This window comes from Microtus oregoni, unplaced genomic scaffold (assembly GCF_018167655.1).
Source record: "Microtus oregoni isolate MIOR12 unplaced genomic scaffold, Mior012 000008F_ref0000371, whole genome shotgun sequence".
NCBI lineage: Eukaryota > Metazoa > Chordata > Mammalia > Rodentia > Cricetidae > Microtus > Microtus oregoni.
The window spans coordinates 27,595,308-27,618,021 of NW_024543067.1; the positions used below are offsets into that span (position 1 = coordinate 27,595,308).

The 22,714-nt window shown below is 37.9% G+C and overlaps 1 protein-coding gene and 1 non-coding gene across 3 annotated transcripts in view; one reads left to right on the forward strand and one right to left on the reverse strand.

Moving 5' to 3' along the window:
- Cntn5 (contactin 5) overlaps positions 1–22,714 on the reverse strand; it is a 1,138,775-nt gene that overhangs the window by 100,970 nt on the left and 1,015,091 nt on the right. The gene's annotated exons all lie outside the window — the stretch shown is intronic.
- On the forward strand, positions 20,704–20,776 carry Trnak-cuu. The gene has a single exon. It is a non-coding gene; the product is annotated as a tRNA-Lys (tRNA).

A 22,714-nucleotide genomic window follows, 5' to 3' on the forward strand; every position in this document is an offset into this window, starting at 1 on the left:
TTACAGAGAGATTTGGGATTGCCTGCGTAGCTAAAAAAGTTGTCTGATTTCTGCTCATTTATTGCTCTTAGATCTGTCTATTGGCATTTGATGACTTAAGGTACTGGTAGCTCATTACTTCATTTGTTAAGTTTCCTGCTAAAGATACAGAGACATATGCCTCTTTCACAGGCTTCATAGTCCAGGATTAATAGGTTTTAGGTGTTAACACAGAATACCCAATTTGCTTTAATTGTCTTCTAAAATGTTCATGTTTCAGTTGTTTAACAGATACCTGTGTGTTCTTGAAAAAGTTCTGCTGCTGTATCAAAAAATCAAGTCTGGTAAAAAGCTAACAGTTTCCAGAGTCTGTTATAACTCAAACCATTTTCAAGCATATTTTATAGGTCATTATTGCTGTCTGGGCCAAGACCAGCTTATAAAGGGCCCTCCAGACAATGCCAGCACCAAAACCAGCTCCTGGGACTATACCATTGGTACCAACTCTACTGGCTCAAAAGGACATCTACCAACTAAAATTTGGTTTTAAAGGACATATCTGCTTGCTTGTCTCACTCATTCACCCGTGCCTCTCCTGTAAAACCAGGGCACTTCTCTGACCCATTCTTTCTGGCAGTTAATGACCCTTCCCATGGCTAGCCTCATTCATAGGGCCAAAAATAACAATATATTTTTTTCTCCTAACCACTTGCCTTCTCATCTTCCTCGAGGAACAGCTTTCTGAGGTCTCCAGGATGGCAGTAAACAAGATATTACTCCAGCCACACCTCTCGCTGAGTGTGAGCCCACCAACCCCCGTTCTCCCCTCCCCCATGTCACTCCATGCCCACCAGAAGTAGCCAGACTTGAGTCAACACCCTTTTATCCAAAAAGATTCTAAAATGTTTGGTTGAAAGCAACACCTCAGCCTCTAACATCCTTATCCAAAAACAGTCTGGAATCTTTGGCTGGGGCCTTAACCCCAGCCCCCTCACATCCATTTTGAAATGTTGGGTAGAAAGATTCATGTCAAAGCTCCTTCCCTGAGAGTTGCCTCGGTCCAAACTCCACCTCTGGGAAAGCCTGCCAAATGGTGACCCCTCCTCAGGGAAGGCCAAGACCAATCCCACAGGCTATTTGAACTGCCCCCAGAGAATAAACATGTGGTTGCCTGGTTTTCCATGTTTGTACCAGTTCTCCTTTCCCTCTCTCCATGTTTTTTTTCTGGGGGGGCTACCTGGGAGCGCTGGCATCCATTAAACCTGGGCATCTTTTAATTTAGTCTGATTGGGATTATTGTGCCAGCTTGTCAGTCAGAAAAATACTTAACACCTACCTACCTACATACCTACCTACCTACTTAACTAACTAACTAACTGATGTGAGAAAGGCATACACTCTCTAGCCCAGGCTGATATCAAACTCCACATGTAGCTCAGACTGGCTTAGAATTAGATCTTGCTGCCTCAGTTCAATCCTAAGTGTAGATGGAAGATGTTAGCATTTACACCAGGAAGATGCCCTTGCTTATTAGACTTCACTCTAAGAACCCCGAGCAGCCCAGCCTCCAGGACACTGTACTGCCAATCATATTCATAAGAATGGGAACTCATTTTGGGGTCTGCTGCTTAGTGTCTGTGAGTTCTGTTTGAAGTCCAAGTTCTTTACCTCAGCAGGAAGGTAAAGGTATTCTGCCTCTCCTGCAGCTGAACACTGTGGTCCAGATCACTCCCTTCCAGTTGTGCAGCCTTGGAATTCCCCACATTCCTGCCTAGTTGCAAAGGCTTTTTCTGTGGGGCACATGCTCTTTTCCTGAGCAGTTCAGTTCAGACCCAGTCTTTGCTAGGCTTCTCTTCCTGTGGTTTCCCTTTGTTCACTCCTCTGAATTTAGCCCCTTTGGCCCTAGAAGTTTCTCCCACTGTTCACTGGGGACATTCCCAGAATTGAGCAAGGGCAGAGTTGCTAGGGATGGCTCAAAGCCAGTCAGCAAATTAAACACCTAGGACTTTCTTCTTTCTCCCTTCTTTGCAGATGGCAGTATCTCTCCTCTATTGTCAGTATATTTCCTATAAGAAATTAGGAAAGAATAGAGAAGAAAGGCACCAAAGAAAGGCAGGTGGTGTGAAACAGTCGGGAGCAGATGTTGCTTTAGGAGTGACATTGTATAAATCCAAGCTCTTCCTGCAAATCACTGGACAAAAGGGAAAGAGGACTCAATGGTTCAAGGCTTCTCTCGGAGCTTTGTGAAAATGCCAGGAAAACCCACAGCAGTATGGCTGGAACTTGGTCAGAGTTTGACAAATAGTATTGCCAAAGGGAGCCTAACTCAGCCTTCAGTCAAGAGAGTCTTTTTTAGTATTCACTCCCTCTCCAAGCTGGATATCAAAACTTCCAACTGCTATAGACAGTTTATTTTAAAATAAGCACTTGACTTCATTTTGACACAGGCATTTCCTATACCCTTTCATTTCTGTACTATAGCAAACCTCGATTGGAGGTAGACCTAGGGGACTGAATTCTGCTCTCAGTACAGCACTTCCTGAGTGTCCCCTAGCCTCTGGAGAAGTCAGTAACAAGTGAGTTCTCTAGTTCTCTTATTCTTAGTCATTCTTATTCTTTTTCTGATTCTGATTCTCTTTCTTTTTCTCCTCTGTCTGTCTGTCTGTCGCTCTTTTTGTCTCACACCTCTCCCCTGTTAGCATTGTGGAAGCATCAAATAGAGTGCTGTGCATGTGTGAAAAGATTGTGCAATACTAAAGAATAAAGTGCTAAGAAGCATTTTAAGATTTGGTTGCAGCAGAAATCTGTGAACACACTAACATAGCAACCACTAAGAAGATGTTTGGGGAAAAGTCATAAATACTAAGATTATTTAACCTAGGTTCTTACTAGCAAGATCCATTCTCAGTGAGCCTCAATGCTGTTGTGGATGGTGGTTTATGGTTTTGGTTTAAGACGCATTTCACTTCCTTGAGGGTTTATGTAGCCTACCACGTCCTGTTGTGACCCGCAATGTCTATAAAACTGCTCTTTTTAAAGTAAAATGAGATAGTATAACTTCTATAAGATTCCCTTTAATAAAATTAAATAATTAAATAATGTAAATCTGGGGTATTCTGTGGTATGAGTTATTAGATATCATCAATGTCATAAAAATTAAGTCTTAGACATTAACATGCTTTTTTCTAATAGTAGTGTCTCATTTCACTAGTTGATAATTCATTTAAACTATGCTATAATTATATAGGAATTATATATACATACATATATATGCATATACACACATATATAATCTTTATAATGCTTTCCCCTTAGGACCTTATAGAACAAGGTTTAGATTAATGCTGACATAGGTTTTAATATCATATTAAAAATAGCTCATGGTGATTAATTTTTGTGCTTCAATGAAAGTATACATTCTTTGACATAGAGATATTTATTGCTACAAACAAAGAAGAAAGGCAAAGTGCTCCCTAGCAAAAATATTTCTAGCATGGTACAGTATTAAATTATTTTAATAACATACTCAAGATTCAAACTGTTTCTTCATGTTTAGCTTCCAAAATAATATTCTCATGAAGATTTTCATGAGCTAAGAGAAAACAGTCTTAAATAGTCAGATCGATTAAAGAAGCAAGATAAATTATGAATCGTTGGTTGAGTTTAAGATAACAGGATCCAGGCATGTAGGCGCTAAGTCAGCAGTTGATGGTGTTAGCCGGGGTACATGACGACTAGACTTTTGAAATGTGCTCAAAGCAGAAAAACCCTAGTTCAGATGTAATTCCATTTCAGGATGATTAATTTTAAAGTAAAGAGTATAAAATCATATTTACTACTTAGATGACAAGTATGGGTACAAAGAAAGCCATGAATCGTTGACAAAATACTACATGCATTCCACCTGTCCTTCTGTCTTAAGTAAGAACACTCAGCTAGCCAGCAGATGGGGAGTTGCTGAGGTACTATCTCCAGCCAATGAGCAGTTGCCCTGTGTTACACTCATCCTTTAAAGGTGCTTTCTCTTCCCCATGATGAGGTGAGGTCTGTGAGTTCACCTGTCTAGATGGATGTAAAGGATAAAGCAAAGGACTTCTGATGTACACAGTACCATATACTTACAACTGAGCTCTCCTGAAAAGCTTTGCTCCATTCTATGTGTTGACAAAAGTTTACTGCCCATGATTTCTGGAATATTTGTCTCACCCTCTTTCATTGTTCATATAGTGTGCTCTTAGCCAGTTCACCATGCACTCATTTATGCCTTGTTAAACTTGAGGAACGGGGACAGAGACTGCACTGAGCATGTGCCACTTCAATCTATGTTCAAGAAAAGAAATGCAGGGAGGAAACATGAGCTAGGTTTTCATACCTACATGTGGACTTTGAAAAGCTGCGGAAGGAAGCGTATCTGTTTCTTCTGTTAGAACACTCAGGTTGAGTCCCGAGAGGGTTAGTTCCTTTTTGTGTACCTCATGGAGTTTAACAATAATTTCCTTATTAGCAACAACTAGGAATATTGACTCCTAAGATTTTATGGTTTTTGTAGACAAGGTCACACTATATATCCTAATCTGGCCTCACACTTGCAATCTTCCTGCCTTTGCCTCCAGAACGTTGGGATCACAGACCTCTGCAGCCAAGCCTAGCTCTCTAAGTAACCGTCAGATTGCATCACATTTGTCATCCCCTTTTGGTTCCTAACATCTCCCCCCTTGGATGTGATGTTGGCCCGTCAGACTGACTTTGCTGACCTTGTCAGTTAGCTTCAGCGACTGCTGTTTAAGATGTCCTCTTGCCAATCTGGACGAAGCTTAGGCTTAGTTGGCTTCTCCCAGTTCATCACTTAATCCAGGAGAAATGGATCCTCTGATTCTTTGGCAAACACTTACTCCACTGGTCTGCTACAGTTTCAAATGTGTCTCATGTCAACATTTGCTCAAATCTTAACTCTTTGAGAATGGCTCCCCCGACATCTATGAATTTCTGTGTAATCTCTGAGCCCCAATACAAAGGGAAAGGCAAGATCTTTCTTTGAAAAACTAAAACTTTTCAAATGGCAACATACAAAAGTTTTGCTTTTCATACAAGACCCAATGACACTACCCAAGTCACATGTATAGGAACCAGTTGCTCTGATTAACCTGGCCTACCTTGGTCACCTTGATATTATCCTGCTACACTACATGTGCTATCTGATATCAAATCTCTTTATAAGTAAAACACCTCTTCTAAGTGCTTGCAACTTTGTGCTTCATTTGAAATCTTTTCTCAATATATGCTGATGTGAACAAACAGACCACATTTTTATTTTATGCATGAATAATATAGGACTTACTATATCTTTCATTCTGAATGTCTGGCATGTGCTATTCGAATATGACTGTATTTATGACTTATGTGTTATTTTTCCACATATTCTTTATTGCCTTTTCTTGTTCCTATGGCACAGACCACATGCCAGCACACTTTTGTCAGCCTGACCTACACAAGCCTTGTTGGTGACAGAGAAAGGCCATCTTACACTTGAAAGAGCAGAGGTGGGGGCTTCTATACCTCACAGCTCTTCAGCTAGGAGAACCACAGAGGAATTTCCCTTCTCACTTAGAACCTGGAAATCCTCGAAATACAGTAGCACACTGCTTCTGTTCAAGTGGATTCTCAGCAGGAGATTTAAACTCACATCACTAAAACTAGACGTTCCTCTCTGTGCTTTGCCTGAAAGGTCAATTTTCTCATGAAATTTCTTTAGTGATGCTATCCTAACACGTGCCCCATAGGTTGCTTCAATGAGGCATTGCTGAGTGAAACCTTCACAGTCCTGACAGGCAATACACACTTTTGCTTTGACCAAATTCTTCCACTGTAGAGTAGCGACCTATCACACTGTCTTCACGAAGGTCTATGCTTCCTAAGTTCTATTTCTGTAAAGTTCCTCAAAGATGATAGAGAGATAAAGACTTTGGTTCATTCATGAATGAGCTTGTAATTTCTGATCAACTAGCAATGGCATGACCTCTAGGACAGCTCCAGAATAATACCTTATAGCAGCTTCTCATTTCCCTTTGTGACAGCAGAGGCAGGAAATAGCATTCACTTGTCAGGTATTTCCTAGAGTGTCTTCTTGTCTAGGCAGAAAGTGGTGCATTTTTGGCATCCTAGAAACTGCTTCCTTCTCTTTCTCTCTGCACACACAGGTGAGATGTGTCCTAGCTAAAGTACTTTGATGGGGAGGGAGGGTGCACATACTACCACGTAAGATGGCACATACCATTGAGGAACTTAAGTGCAAATGTGATTAGACAACCAGTCATAACAAGGTGATTTAAAACATATAATGCTAAAGAAGCCACAGGGAAGAGTGATTTAGCATACAGAGAAGAATCCCACATCAGATTTTAGTATAAATAAAGAAATATAAACTAACCCACAAATAATAATGTTTTAGAGCAGAGAGTAAAATTGGAGGGCAGGGTACAGGACACTCAATTAAGGGGGTGTTCAATGTACAGGTAGGAAAGCTCTGGGTACCCAACTTTTGGGCTGGCATGTTGGAGTTCAGTTATGCCTCCTATAGAACAGCACCTTGTTTTGATTCAACCTACATATAATTTATTACACTAGGTAAAGCCAGATTTGGAAAAGATATCAAAATAAATTGGCATTTTAAATAATAGTGACCATGAAACTGTTAGTAGAAGCCAGTTTTCTTAACAAAATCATATTGTTCTTCAAGCTCCTTTGTGACTGGTTTTGATGGGCCACATCTGGATATAGAATGTATTATCTTCCTTTAAAACACCACATCAATATTCTAACATTATAAAAAGCACCCACTTTATTTCTCCATGTACTTATTAACCTTTCCTGTGATTGTAGGCTGGCCTGGAGAAAATCCTCTACATGTGACCTGTAACTGACATGGCCTCAAGTCACAACATGAAGTGTATTGTGATCTAGTACTCACTGACTAATTTTTCAGATTTGAGTCCATAACCTAACTATATTTTAGTTAGATCTATATTTGATGGACATGTCTATGTTTCCATTCTCTCAATGCATTTTTTTCATATGTCCAATCTATCTTTCAAGATGAACTCTATTATCTTATTATTTCACAATAAAATTTCAAAATTAAATGACATTAACTCGTGCTTTTACATTGTCAAATGGTGTCTACACAAGAAGCTAATTTCTCCATGGCTGTGTGGATGGATACACAGACCCCTGCTCACAGGGTCTTCCTTCCTTTACATCAATAGAGCCTAAACAGGCAGAATAGAGTAGTCCTGTCTCATTCATCAGGCCCCATATTGACCCGGAATTGTGAATTATCTCAGTTCTTGGCCATATGGAACAAGTTCTTGTGTTTCTTTGATCTTTTTCTGGTGCTAGAGATTGAACCTGGCTGTGTGTAGTAGTAGTTGAAGTATAGACACACCCATACACTTCTGTATGTGATTCATCCCGACCCCTGCTTCTTACTTTTGTAGAAAACTTTAAGAATTACCCTGGGCTGAGTCTGGCTTGTCTCTTTTATGTTTGAATCTTTTAGACATAAATAATCCTTTTATGACTTTTTATACTGTCATCACTGGAAAGGGTGGCTCATACCACATCCTGTAGAATAAGAAGACACATGTCTATTTCCAGATTGCTCTTTCTCTCAGGGGGTAATGATCAGTTTCTATATGATCTTGTTCCTTTCAGAACATTTTATCTGGCTTTACTTAATGATCCATGACCTCTGTAGAGACTGCCAATATTAGAAGCTAGTTTCAGTGAGTTAAATTCAGTATTCCCAATTCCCATTTCTGCCTTGCTCATGTTTACTCTTTACTGTTATTGTTCATTACTCTTCATAGTACATTGACCAAGCATCACAGTGTAGGATATTCAGGTTGTGTCTCATTGGTGGTGAGAACTCTTTTATGACTGGGTGGAATTCAGTACTTTCAGTATGCAGCCAACTTCCCACTACCCTCGCTGTTCTGCTTCCTGGTATTGTGATTTCATGTTCATTCTCATATATTTTGCTACTTCTTTTATTCAGAGGTGAAAACTCACTTTTTTGACCCTTGTTTCTGGATTGGTCATTTGGTGTGAGAAGTTCTATTGTCTATGTCTTGCTTTTATTGGTTAATAAATTTGTTTTGGTCAGTGGTTTAGCAGATTAGGGCAAGGTGGGAGTTCCAAGCAAACAGAGGAGGAGTGAGTAGGCAGAGTCAGAGAGAAATCATGTAGCCCCATGAGAGACAGACTCTGGAAAGAACTTTACCTAGTAAGCCACAGCCACGTGGTGATACACAGATTGATAGGAATGGGTTGATTTAAGATATAAGAGTAAGCCAGAAATACGTGTAAGTTTTAGGCCAAATAGTATTGCAAATAATATAGTTTCTGAGTGATTATTTCAAGGTCTGGGCAGCTGGGAACAAACAAGCAGCCTCCAACAACAGTCATTAACTTTTTTGACAAATAGAATTCAGTAGAATTGGTATACTGGAAATTCTGTGGTGGTCTCTTGAGAAGATTTGTCACCTCATTCTACATCACTTGAAACATGCATTTGTAAGAATGCTTAAAATGTAGTTATGGTATGAAGATCATGTCAACTGCATAGGGAATGACATAGGAAAAAAACATTCAGGAATTTGTAATTGTTGCAACAATTTGAATCAAACTTAGAGACTTGTGATTTCTTTACAAGTGCCCACAGTGGAAACAGCATGAAGACCTTGGTAATTTAGCCAACATTCTGAACAGAGGATAGTGGCCCATGGCACTGGAGAAGCCCCACCCTGCCTTATCCTGCTGGGAAGTGAGTTCTGCTGCCTAAACACGAGGTGGTGATCCTGGAGCTAGGCTTACAAAGGTAATGAGCATGGAAGGGTCTTCAGGAGAAATTGGATAGGGATTGAGGGATATTGAAGAAGTTGTTAGAGGAGGTTGATGTAAAGGTCACTTCGTTTTATTGTTGAAAATTTTGTTAACAATGTGACCCAAAATAATAAGAACTATACTCATGTAGATCAACTGCATCTGCCTAATAGGATTTCAGACGAAGAAGGGAGGCTCCGTAGGTGCTTTAGCTCAGCTGTGCATATAGAGAACTGAGCCAAAGGGGAACTGCTCATTTCACATGTACAATACATTAAAAATGTGACGGAGTTGATCCAAGCAATTGAAAACCAACTCATTTCTATCTCTAGTCTCTCAGAGATACAGAAGATTAGGAATAAAGGAAATACATCATCAAACATAATCCCAGGATTCTCAAAAAAAAAATGGAGTCGATGAGGCAAAGGAGTCAAAAATTTCAGGAGCATTTACCCACAGCATCCAAATCAAATGAGAAAACTCAAAAAGTCTGGTAATAAAAAATGGGAATGGGTAAGAAGATTGTACTTGGAGGTGAGAGCTAGGAGCTGGCAGAAACCTTTTCTATGGTCCTGTGTAAGATGCAGGACTTCTGTGGAATTGTGGGCTTTGTTACAGGACTGCATAGTCATGACACTGACGACTGACTGTCATCTTTTATGATGAGGTTCAGAAGGAGTTACAGAAAGTAAACACCCATCATCATTTTCAGAAGGAATTTAGAGGAAAAATTTAAACTAAGAATTTGTTACGTTACATAAGAAAGTGATTTTACTTTCATGAGTTTTTATAAAAAAAACTGAAAAGAAAGAAAAGTCTGTAGTATCACTGGGTAATATTGCCTGAAGGTATTCTTTCTTATAATTTGTTTTTTTTTTGTTTTTTGTTTTTGGTTGTCAATGTTACTTGTATTTCCTTTTATGAGTAATGGACAACATTTGTACCTAATCTCTAACGCTTATTAGTTTTGGTCACAGGGAAGGCACTTCATATATGTTCTTCAAATGCATGAAAGAATGTAGTATGATATGAAGTAAGTATATTGGTGGATATTGCAAAGAAAAAATGAACAAGGATAGTGAAGATAGTTTTACACCCAGGATTTATTTTTCTTTCAAATACAGAAGCTCTAATGGAAAAATTTAACCTGTACCAGCATGTCTTTGGCCTATATTTCAGTTATGTATCTGACTCTTTTAAGTTTGTTTGTCAAAATCTTGCTTTATGAGACATTCACATCTTTTTAAGGAAACATTGCTAAATATTTTAATAAGCACAGAGTATAACAAGTAGTAATATTATTTCAGTTCTGTGTGCCAAAATCAAGTACTGAGAGTGCATTTGCTAATCCCTCTTGGAAAACAACTCATGCACAGAAATAACCTCTGAGTAAAACACACCTCATTACAAAGGAAACTGGTCCTGTTTTGCACATCCAGGAAGAGTCTCATCAACCTACAGCATACTTGGAATAAAGGCAACCAAAGCATATCAGTGTGAGAAAAAGACTCTTCAACCTCCTCATACACTGAACACTGTGAGCTGTCACAGGCACCACCCAAGGAAAACCAGGGCAGAAGACATTGGGTGAGACGAAGGTGAAGTGAGAGGAACCAAAGCCAAGCACGGCTCTGAAGAAACATTCGCAAGAGCTCAATATGAGCTGTGGAAACGACATTTGCCACTTTTGGCCATTTCCTATGTTTTGAGAGTTTTATATAAAATTCCTTTGCTCTTTCCAATGTTTTGAAGGTTTCCCAATTTCCTACTACTGTTTTCTTAGCTTTTAGACTTCATACTTCATATTCCTTAATTCATTTGAATTCTTTTATAACTAGGATCTGTGTGGGGGGGAAGGTCTACTTTCATTGTTTTATGTGTAGATATACAAATATTCCAGCAGCATATCTTAGACACTCCTTGTTTTTTGCACCTTTGTTTCAAAGAAGAAAACAAGATAACAGGAGCAACAATAAACGTCACTGGCTGTAGATGCATGGGTTTATTCTCAGACTTCCCATTTTTTTCTGTGACTTTTCCTCTCCTCACTCTGTGCCCTTTATCTTCACGTCCACTACAAGGTCTTTCTGGGAAGCCCAGGCTGGCTTCCAGCCTGCTGTCTCCCTGTCTTGTCCTCCATTGCTAGAATTAGATATTAAACTGTCACACCTCACTGCAGCTACAATTTTAAGTAAACTTTGAAACTAAACTTTGAAATCCTCCTGCTTTGATCCTTCTGGACTTTTAGTTTCTTGTGCTTTTGATGGCTTTGGCTATTCACTTTTCGGCAATTGTCTGGTGTTTGAGTCTAAACTTTCGGCCTGCTTTTCAGTTATGTTTATAATTTCAGAGGCTTTTCAATAAAGATAATATTGATGATGCTTTAGAACACATGGCTGCCTTGATTATGCTGATTTTTCTAGTGTGTGAACTCAATATATCTTTCCATTTTTTTGTAATGTGTTCTCCTCAATTTCTTCAATGTTTGATCATTTTCATTGTTGAAGTTGCCTGCCTCTTTTGTTACATTTGTATCTTAGTATTTTTTATAGCTTTAGAAAGTAGGATTATTTTTTTAACTTCTATTTCAGACAATTCATTATTGTAGAACAGCAATATAATTTGTTGTTTTCCATATGTGAGATCCTGTCATCTGATCATGGTGACAGTCTGTCATATTTCTCATTTGCGTGCCATTTATATCCATTACTTTTATAGCTAAAACTTGCAGTGTCATGTTGAATATTGTGTCCATTTTGTCTGTCCGTGTGTGCCAAGGGTTTGGTAAATGCTAAGCATAACATTTTTACTTAGTGACAACCATAATTCTATTGAGTGTTTTATACACACACACACACACACACACACACACACACACACACACACACTACCTCTATGTGTTATTTGCATAAAACAAAGGGATTTTGAATTTTATAAAATGCAGTTTTACATTCATTGAGATGATCATCATGGGATTTATCACATTGATTGATTTGCACTCTTACTTTCTTGGGATGGGTACCTTTTTACCACCTTTTTACCACAATAATTTCCAATGTGCTGTCAGAATTGGTTTGCAGGGTTTTTTCTTTGGCATATGTTGGTGTGTGTACGTGCATATGTGTGTGTGTGTAGAGGCCCATGTTGATATCAGGTGTCTTTCTCAATCATTCTCTGTCTTAGATATTGAGACATCATGACTCACTGAGCTGTACACTCACTCAGATTTCCTGTTTTTGCCTCCTAAGCACTGAGATTCCATGGCTTCTGTAGACTACATGCTGGTCCTCAGGTTTGTGTGGCAATTGCTTTTGATGCTCAGCCATTTCCCCACAAAGCATTTGACAGTGTTTGCTTGAAAATTTTTTTCATATTTTTGAAAAGCACCAGGAACATTTAGCTATGGTTTTCTTTCCTGGTGGCATCCTTCTCTGGTTTTGGTAACTGGATACCGATGACTATGTAGGATGTCTTTGGAAGACATCTTAATAAGAAATCATTAATAATTTACCAGGACCTTACATATTCAAACGTTTCTTTAGCCAAAGCAAGAGATTCTGGTTTTAGATACTCCCCCTCCCATCCCCAATTTGGAACTCCTTCTGCATTGAACATTTTCTAATTCTAAAAGCACCATGAGTTTTTTAAACATCTTCCATGAGTTAAGGATGCTTGCAATATTTAAGAGAGAAAAATGTGACTTTGGGCTACTGGTGATCACTAATAAGACCTGATTGGTGTTGGATGAAATGTTTTAAAGTGATATTTGATGTCATTTATAGTGTTAGTTAGATTTTTGTTTTTGAACAAAAAGTAGAAGGTCACTGAACTTTAGAATTAGGTTAGGAACATTTAGAATCTTTGGTTTTAAACCTCATTTTGAAGAAGAGACCTTGGAAGATGTCAAGGGTCATGCATGGGCCTGACGCTAACAAGAAGCAAAGTCAGGTCACCACTCAACACAAGATCATCTTTCTGCTGATCTCTTAGTAATGCCATCACGCCACAGAAAACTTTCATGCTAAAGAACTTCCACAAAAGCTACAGTGGCTTCTATTCCTTTTTATAGTTTTAGATTTTGGAGAGGTAGTTTCCTTCAGTCTGTCTCTCTCCAAGCTGGCATGGAGCTTACTATGCAGTCTAAGCTGGTCTTGAACTCACAACAATATTAACCTGATGACTCCTTACTTTTTATACAGTCATAGTATGTGAAAGCCACAGTCATAAGCATAATATAAAGAACGGATAACTGAGGAAGCAGAGGACTGCATGATTGTATGCTGCTATTCTGTTGTTTTCTTTTCTCTTTGCTACTACCCTTAGATTAACTTCTATTATCACAGCTATACATAATAAACTTGTAATTTAATTCTAGATTCTGATCAATTTTGTTAATTCTTTGTCTCCAATGGTTCAAGTTTCTGTAAAGATGGCAATATAAACAACACATCAATGTACTAATTAAAAACCATGAGAACAGGCTGGCTAACGATTCTATTAATTCACTTTTGTCATGGGATATAAACTATCTTCCAATTTTAGACATATTTGTTTATAGTTATTCATTAATAATATATACCTGACTTTTTATAGAAAAACCAGTGCAAGTATGTAAACCACTAAAACAATTTTGATAGAAATATTTAACATGGCTTATTAATGAGCCATGGAATTTTTGGTTTGTTACTTTCCCTGGAGTTTGATATTCTAACCAGATAGGGTAGCACATACTGTCTTTAAGCTTTTTCTTTTCTTTATTTCTTTTTTGGGGGAGGGGGTAAAATATTGATTGGTCCATTAATTTTACTTTAAAACTAACTTTCCCTGCTAGTTTCTTCTAAATATTAGCAGCTTATTATTAACAAATAACGGACTAATAATTTCCCACCAGTCCAAAACAGAATACAAACCATATGATTTGAGAAAGGGGTCCTCTAACTAGATCAATTTCTTTGGCTTTAATGAGATAGTGACTGGTGAGTTACTCTGAGCAGTTGACTTATTTTTTCTGATAATTACAGCATGCTTTGTCTTTAAATTTGTGGAAATAATTGTTGATTCATTCCTTCACACATGACAGCAGACATATAATCTACATACCAGTTTTTTCTTAAGAATCATACCATAACTGAATAAAATAATCATTTGACAGTGATATTACCTATGTAGACTATGCAATAGATAGCCACAGCAGGAACCCCAAAGTTTTCCATGCCTTCTTGGGCAACCTTCCACTGTGGCTCTGTGCTTTACTGAGTGGCTTTCATGATTCATGAAAACATACAGATGTTTGCACGGGGTGTACTTCGCAAATTGTTATTTTGAAACTCCATGTTAGCCCTGTGGCATAACTTGAGCTTGATTTGGGCACAGTGAAAAAGCAATTTAGAGCGAGTGACAAGCCATCCACGTTGCCACTTTTCTCAAGCAGCTCCTGGGCCACTGGAGAGTTGACTGCAATTAGCATTAACGAGGCCAAATGAAGCCAGACGCAAAACCGTTTTACTGAATTCAGCAGAAGTGATTGAGTCACAGATCATGGCATTTCATTTCCACCAGAACCTATCTGAAGTCTAAGTTTGGAACTATAACTGAGTAAGACTTTAGTGATCCTGTCACAGGGGTCATGATTTGGAAAACTTTAGAAATAGTTGCCAAGTAACAGCTGATCACCTGGTGACAGGCAGCACAAAGAACCACAATACTTAGCAGTTTCTTCTGTGAAGAGGTAGAGCTTTTCATTTGAGCTACTAATGACTTATTTTAGCCAATAGAATATAGAAGATATGACAGTTAACAGGTTCCAAGTCTAACTCTAGTTGGTTTGGCATTTCTGCTCTTGAGTCTCACATCGTTGAGAGTTTCATGCAAAGATGGCCGAGCTAGCCTGGGAGGTGATGAGAAGCAGGGGGCCAACTGTACATGTAGCTCTTCACATATCCAGCTACCTCTCCAAATTAGGGCATTAAAGCTGAATGACAGCTGACTGCTGTGTTTTGATGAGAGGAAACATGAGTTCCAGGTAAGTCCAACACAAGTTGCCAGCCCACAGACTCATCAACTACATAAACACTTGGTTTGAAGCCATAGGGTTTTGCTGGGAAAGCTGAGCTTCACTATGGTTTTGCTGGGAAAACTGGGGTGAAGACTGCTTAATACTCATTTGAGCATAGTTATGATATCTACTGTTTAATTTCTTTTGCAAAATTTATATCACATTTCTTATAACTATGAGAAGTACAAATCATTAACATTCACTTAAACATTAAATTTTCTCCTCTCCAATTTTGTTAAATCTATACTCCTTAAACATTAAATTTTCTCCTCTCTAATTTTGCTTAAATCTATACTCCTCAAAAATAGAAATTAGAGAGCAATAGATTAGTCTGAGTGACATTCTTAAGAGCTAAAATGTGGATATAATAGCAATATACTCAGAAAAGTTAAACAGATAAACAACCCCCCCCCCCAAACCTCCTTCACTCTGTCTGTTCTTTTCTCTGAGTCTATGCAAGCCTGTCCTGGCCAAAGGTTGATCTCAGGTATTGGCTCTCAGGATATTATCTACCTCAGTTTTTGTTACAGAGCAGGCTAGGCTGACCAGCCAGTGAGGTTCAGCCTGTCTTCACTCCTCAAGTCCTCAGTTACAAACAGCAACCTTTCCAACTGTTTTTGTGGGTGCTGGGGATGGAAGTCACATGTCTGAGCTTGGGATGTACATGTTGTTGTCTGAGCTATCTCCCTAGAACTTGGCTGTTCTTTTAAAAGCATATAATGCATATAGGGAATTCTTACTGACAGGCTCGCATAGCTACATCTTTTTATTTTATTTTTTTTTAAAGAAAACACTGGAAACTCCAGAGCATTTGATTCAAAACCAGTAGCATGCGAGGAATACAATGAACAAATCTGGTTGAGTAGTCTTTCACCTCAGGAAAATACTAAGGTGTTTCTCAGTGGGCACATTAGAAAAACCAACCAGAATACATGCTCTGGGGACACTTACAGCATCCTATTACTATATGAAATAACACCCTACAACAGAGTTTGTAGAGATGCTGTTTGAAAGGCTAGTATAGTCATAAATAATGAAGAATTTGCTAGGTTTCTTGGTACATAGTTCTTACAGTTTAAAGACAGTCTTGTACCGTAATAGAAAATTCAGTCTAAATGGCTCTAGCTAGTTTGACTTCAAAATAGGACATTCTTTTGATTTTAAGAAACCGTGAAGATAAACACTAAGAAATAGTTGATTTTAATGTAATTAAAAACTATTAGTCACTATATTTCTTACCTTCTAGTAGCTGATTAAGCAGTCTTTAGTAATGAGCATTATTGACTACAACTGATCATTAATTTTAAAAATAAATGTTTCAGCTAATGTTATGGCTGTTTAGTAATTTGTATTTCTCTTCTACAGTTTATTTCAATGGTACACTATCTCAATTCTATGAAGATTATCTTACCAAGTAGTTTTTATTTTTTTATGCTTTTATTTATTTTTTGGGGGGTGGGAAGGCCAGAAAAGCAAAACAGTCAGTCACAGGCTCTATTTTTAATTGATTTTATTGAGTTATAGATTTTTCTCTGCTCCCCTAACATTCTATCCTCTTCCACGGTCCCCATTTTCCCAATTTACTCAGGATATCTTTTCTACTTCCCATGTAGATTAGATCCATGTATGTCTCTAGGTTCTCTAGGATTGTGAATTGAAGGCTAGTTTTCTTTACTTTATGTCTAAAAGCCACTTATGAGTCAGTGGATATAATATTTGTCTTTTGGGTCTGGGTTACCTCACTCAATATGGTGTTTTTTAGATCCACCCATTTTGTAAATTTTAAAATATTGTTATTCTTTTCTGCTGTTTAGTATTCTATTGTGTTAATGTACCACATTTTCCTTATCCATTCTTTGGTCAAGGGGCATTTAGGTTGTCTTCAGAATCTGGCTATGACAAGCAATGCTGCTATGAACATAGTTGAGCACCTGTCCTTATGGCACGATTGAGCATCCTTTGGGTATATACAAAAAAGTGATATTGCTGGGTCTTGAGGAAGCTTGTTTCCTATTTTTCTAAGAAATTGCCATACTGATATCCAAAGAGGATCTTACCTCTACTTCAGTCTGACATGGCGATCCTACCTCCAGGAATTTCAGAATGAGACTGTGTGTGAGAGCTGTCTCCTCTCATCTTATATTCTTCTCTAGGGCTTGGATTAAACCAAGTAATTTTTAAATCTACCTGTCTTCTTGAAAGTATTTCAAAAGAAGAGATCATGTCAAATTCAATAATTTATACCCTTTCTTGATCAGTGCGGACCACATTAGAGTCAATATATATGTCTCTATAGAGTGAACAAACATCGACATCTCCCCTCCAGGTGGTGGCAGATTCACATTTTGGTGGGGGCACTAAGACCTACTGTTTTTTTATGATCGAGTTAATAGTTTGTTTTACATATACAATTATCAACATATCTGCCAGGCATGGTCCTAGGTGCCGGCAGTAGAGAGGAGAATAAATGCTGGTACTAGGAGAAGATGTGCAGGATGTAAAGAAATAAAAGTGGCAGAAAGCAGACATTCTGACCTCAGTCCCTCTTTTTTTTCCATAACTGTATTTTGTCCTCAGAACTGCTTTAGAATCAGAAGCAGCATCTATATAATGGGCACACCATGCTCAGAAAATTGTTATCGCAACAACCTTGAACTCTGAATCTTATTGTTGTTGGAGTTACTTTCTAGTTCATGTTTTTCACAGAAAGGTTCAAGCAACATGTGAAATACCTGCAGTTATACTATATAACACACACTTTACCTTTGGTTTTAATTTAGAAAACTCTCAAAATAGTACTTGCTAGGCACCTATACTACAACATAATTAAAAATTAAAAAAATACACATAGGCATTTAAGTCTTACAGGTGGAGTGGAAAGCCATCTTGGATTTCACACAGTAATATATTAAGTGAGTTTCACATGCATTGTGAGGGTTTACCTTTTTAAGGCGTTATTATTTAGGACCTTATTTTTTTCTGTATGCCTTTCCTTCTAATTTTCTTCTATTCTGGTCATTGTTTTGTTTACAAAATCCTTTGTTCCCTTTTCACAAAAGATTCTAGTATTGTTTGGCTTCATAGTCGACTCTGGACTCTGCTTGAATAGGTTGGATAAGGTGTTACTTAGAGACCTTGAAAACATTATACCAATTCTTCTTACTTCCCTGAAAGATTTGATGCTTCTTAAAAGCAGCCCCTATCTCAGCTGTATTCACATGCCTCCCATGGGTTGCTTGCTATTAATTAGTGCAGAGTCCTCCCTTCCTGGACCACTGCCTGTTGGAGAGGTACTAATTAATCTTTATAGAATGCAGATAAATTTAGAAGTCCTATATTGTACACTGATAAATACTCTTCTGGCCTATCAATTAGTCATTAACCGTGATGGTATCTGACATAGGAGCTGTGAAGAAAAGAAGAGAGTGCAAGGTACTAGAAACCAGAGAAGAAAGTATGTCTACTTCGGTGGGGTTGCGATGTCAGTTGTCATATATACGAATACGTTCAATATGTGGGAAATAACTGTTTTTCATATGTACTGAACTCTCTAAGTTGTCTGTTTCTGCTTTCCTTATGTAAGACTATAAGATGAAAATGGGGAATGAGCTGCAGTCCAATAACAGCTATTTATAAACTTTCCTATTCCTCCACTTCTGAGGGAGAAAACATTGTTGAGACGCCGCCTGCTGAGCTCTTAAAGTTAGACTTACATTGTAATATGATAACAAGTGCTTCATGAAAGAAACGGATTTGAAAAGCCAAAAGCTAAATACATCATAACACTTAGGCATCCTTTAGAATTTAACACAAAATAGATGTCGAAAGTGGCACAGTGAAAGAAAGGCAGGATCGCAAAGATATCTTGGGGATAATGGCTTCTCAAAAGTCTAACTCTTTGTAAGTTACTTTGGGAAACAATGTAGCAGTCATTCTAAAATGTGGTGCTTACATAGCAACAGCGTGTCAATTTGTAAAATTAAGTCATATTCACTTTCAAAATTCTAAACCTTATGTAGGATCCAGTAATGCGGCAATATTTTGCTTATTAAGACTTTCAAAACTACAAAAAATCTAGTATACTATTTTCCGCAAAGTCAAAATATTCATGTTAAGAGTACTATTATATTGTACATCATCTCACTCTGCAGGTCAAATTATACCTCGATTCATACATGCTTTGCATCCACTGATAGCAACACAAAGCCAAGTAGAACATGCCATATTTATTACTTTCATTAAGAATGCCCATGATCATGATTTACAGAGAAACAACCTTCATCATAATATTAATAACACTTTAATTTTGTAATGAAGCAAAGTGAATAAAAACTATCAATGTTTTCTATCACTAGAATAGAAATGAATTACGTTATCTGTTTACCATAAAAATATGTGGCTGTTATAATCAGCGTTAGTTTCCTGTTGCCCTAAGTAGCTAGATTTTAGTCTATCCACTGCCTTTTCAACTGAAAGGTTAAGCATATTTTTAAGTTTAATGTGCAATGAATAATTCTAAAGTTTAGAAAATAAGCATGCTTCTACCTTCAAGAATTATAAAATATAGCCGGGCCATGGTGGCGCACGCCTTTAATCCCAGCACTCGGGAGGCAGAGACAGGCGGATCTCTGTGAGTTCGAGACCAGCCTGGTCTACAAGAGCTAGTTCCAGGACAGGCTCCAAAACCACAGAGAAACCCTGTCTCAAAAAAAACCAAAAAAATTATAAAATATAGAAGAGGAAAAAGTCAAGCAAACAACCATTGTTATATTCAATACTTGCTGTGTTGGAGGATGCAAAAGTTGTACGAGAAGACCAGGAGAGAGATGCTAGCCAGTCATGAGGGCAATAGAGGACTTTTCACAGTGTACAAGCAAGAAAAAGTGATATGATTATAGGTCACCTTGTCAAACTTTTTTTAATGAGAGTTGGTATGTGTTGTAGTTAAACAAAATGTAAAGGAAAAATGGTAGATGCTGATGAAATTTGAAAAGTAGACTGGAATACTAGAGGTATGAGCATGTGGTGTGTGTATGTGTGTGTACATTTGTAAGCCCTCATGTTCATACAAATGTGAGCATGAAAATTTATTTGTATTTGAATATGATTGCATTTTTTTTGTTTTTTGAGGGTACGTGCATGTATGTGAATGTGTGTGTTTGTGTGTGTGTGTGTGTGTGTGTGTGTGTGTGTGTGTGCATTGCTGAAATTAGTTGAGATGGGGCAGTATAGTATGGAATAGGTATGGTATGGTATGGTATGGTATGGTATGGTATGGTATGGCATGGCATGGTATTCCTAACATTGCCCTGTTAAGACCATCATGATGCAATTTTAGCACAGAAGTCTTTTCACTAAAGACTAAAACTTTAGCTCTGAAATCTCGGTAATAAGTCACATCTCATGTTGTTTTGATCTTCCAATAACTGGAAAGGGTTGTTCACAAAAATGGTTGACTTGGTGCTAGAGTGTAGCAATGAAAGTCACAGAGGAGTGAGCTTTCATTAACAGAAGGTGTTATTCAGAATACCTGGGAAGTAGATATTTGAGTATGTGTGGCCATGTGTTCTCAGTAACTTATATAAACTTTTAAGGAGTTTGGTGGTTTTATCTGATAGTGTGTGATTTTAATATTTTGTTGATAGCAATTAAGAAAGCTTCGGCAGCTAAAGAGCTGAGATGCCAGGGCAGAAATGTGACCTCACTACAGCCTAGGTGTTCAGGGGCCATGCAAAGAACAATACCTGTAGTAATAAGAGGGGCGGGGCTGCGTTCTCAGCACCGCGGCTGCCCGGCTAGCTCAGTCGGTAGAGCATGGGACTCTTAATCCCAGGGTCGTGGGTTCGAGCCCCACGTTGGGCGCCAAAATGTAACGGCGTAAACAAATGCAGACAGAGTGTAAACATATATATATATATATATATATATATATATATATATATATATATCTTTAATGAAGAAATAGACTTACAGAACCACCGTTCCCGTGGAGACCAGGAAAGCAGAAGGAGCGGCTGGGAGCACGCTTGCCAAATTTATAGGCAAACATTAGCCCGAGGCAAACATGCCTTCTAAGGGGTGGGACTTATCCCTACAAATACCTAGTTGTAGTTTTTTTTCTTTTGAACTTTGAAACACAAAATCAGATTTCTGGTACCCATCATGACAACATCGTGACATTAGAGTCAAAGAAGCTTAGCTGATAAAACCTGTCTGTGAAACAAATGACATTCAGGCCCTTGACTCCGTTTCCCATCAGATACCCACTTTTGTCACTGGTGTGACCTGCTTGCTCTCGCTGCTATAGGCATCGAATAAGGGGCACATAGGAGAAAAGAGGGGTTAAAGAGTCCCTGATATAAATTTCCACTTATATGCCTCAGTTTAGGCCTTGCTAAATTAGACTTGGCCCAAGCTGCTTTTGCATCCTGAATTCCTAGAGTCTAAAATATCCCTAACTGATTTATATCTACCTGCAGGTTTCACCTAAGAGTATAACTAAATGTTTGTGGGACACAAGTCAGAGCAGCTTGTTCTCAGCCGATCATAGGCAACTAATTCATATGACAAGTGGCTGTCTTCAGCCAACCAGGTGACTGATTCCAGTGTTCAAGGAGGAGTTTGTTTCCACCTCAGCTTGGTGGAGCTTACCACATGTCTCTTCATTCTGTGTACTGCCTGATTGACACATAAACTCACATAAACTCTGCTAAATTTGGTTTGTGTAAACTTTCTTTAAATAGTCTGAACCAAATAAGGAAAGTCTTTTAAATTTATTCTAAAACAATTAGGCTCTTAGGTGTCTGAGCTCTAGAACTGCTATATATGTGAGTGTATCTGAATTTATTTCTGTTTGTGTATGTACACACATACACACACACACACACACACAAAGGACCAGAAAATTATGTTTTTATAATAAAATATACCAATAACAGAAAATGAAAACTGAGAAACAGACATGGTAGTGGACACCTGTAATCCCAGCACTCAGTAGGTGAAGTTATAGGACCTAGGGGCATTGTTCAGTGCATAGTGAGTTTGAGTCTCATAAAGGATACATGATACCTTGTCTAAAAAAAGAAAAAATTCAATGTAAATATAACTGTATAATCACACTAAAATATTTACAGTAAGAAGCTCTGTTTTGAAGGGCAATAATTGATTTTAGGTGAACTTGTTAAAAGTGTTACCAGAAATGAACAAAACTGACTAATAGGTCCTAAAATTGCATGAAGAACATTTATCTACATTATTTGTGAAATAATATAATTTAATGATATACTTGATTAATTAGTAAAGTTAAAATATAATCTTACTAAACTGTTTTAGGTTTAAAATGTTGTAAGTTTTTTAAAATGTAGTTTTGAGGTTGATTCTTAGTTGAGCAAGTGTTTGGAACATGGAAATTAGTCACATTTTGGAAAGTTATTGATCTTTATGAAGATTACTTTTTCCCATCAAAATTTTCTATATCATATGACAAACTATCTACAGTAAGAAAGTAAGATGACATTTCAGAAGTCTGACACATTGCAGTTTCCCATATATACTCAGTAGATGAGAGAATATTTTTAGTTTGCGATCACTCTGCATATTTTTAAGGTCGGGGCAGGTTGCTTGCTTTCATTTTTGTTTTTAGTGATGGCATTTGGAATCATGCCTATCTTAAACCAGAGAAGTGGACTGGCCATGGAGATCCCTTTGCAAGTTCTATGAGGATTAATACTTGTGAATTAATGAGGAAAACAGAATTGGAGGTTCAAGTGTGTGATCACATCAGAGTCTCAGCCAGTCCCA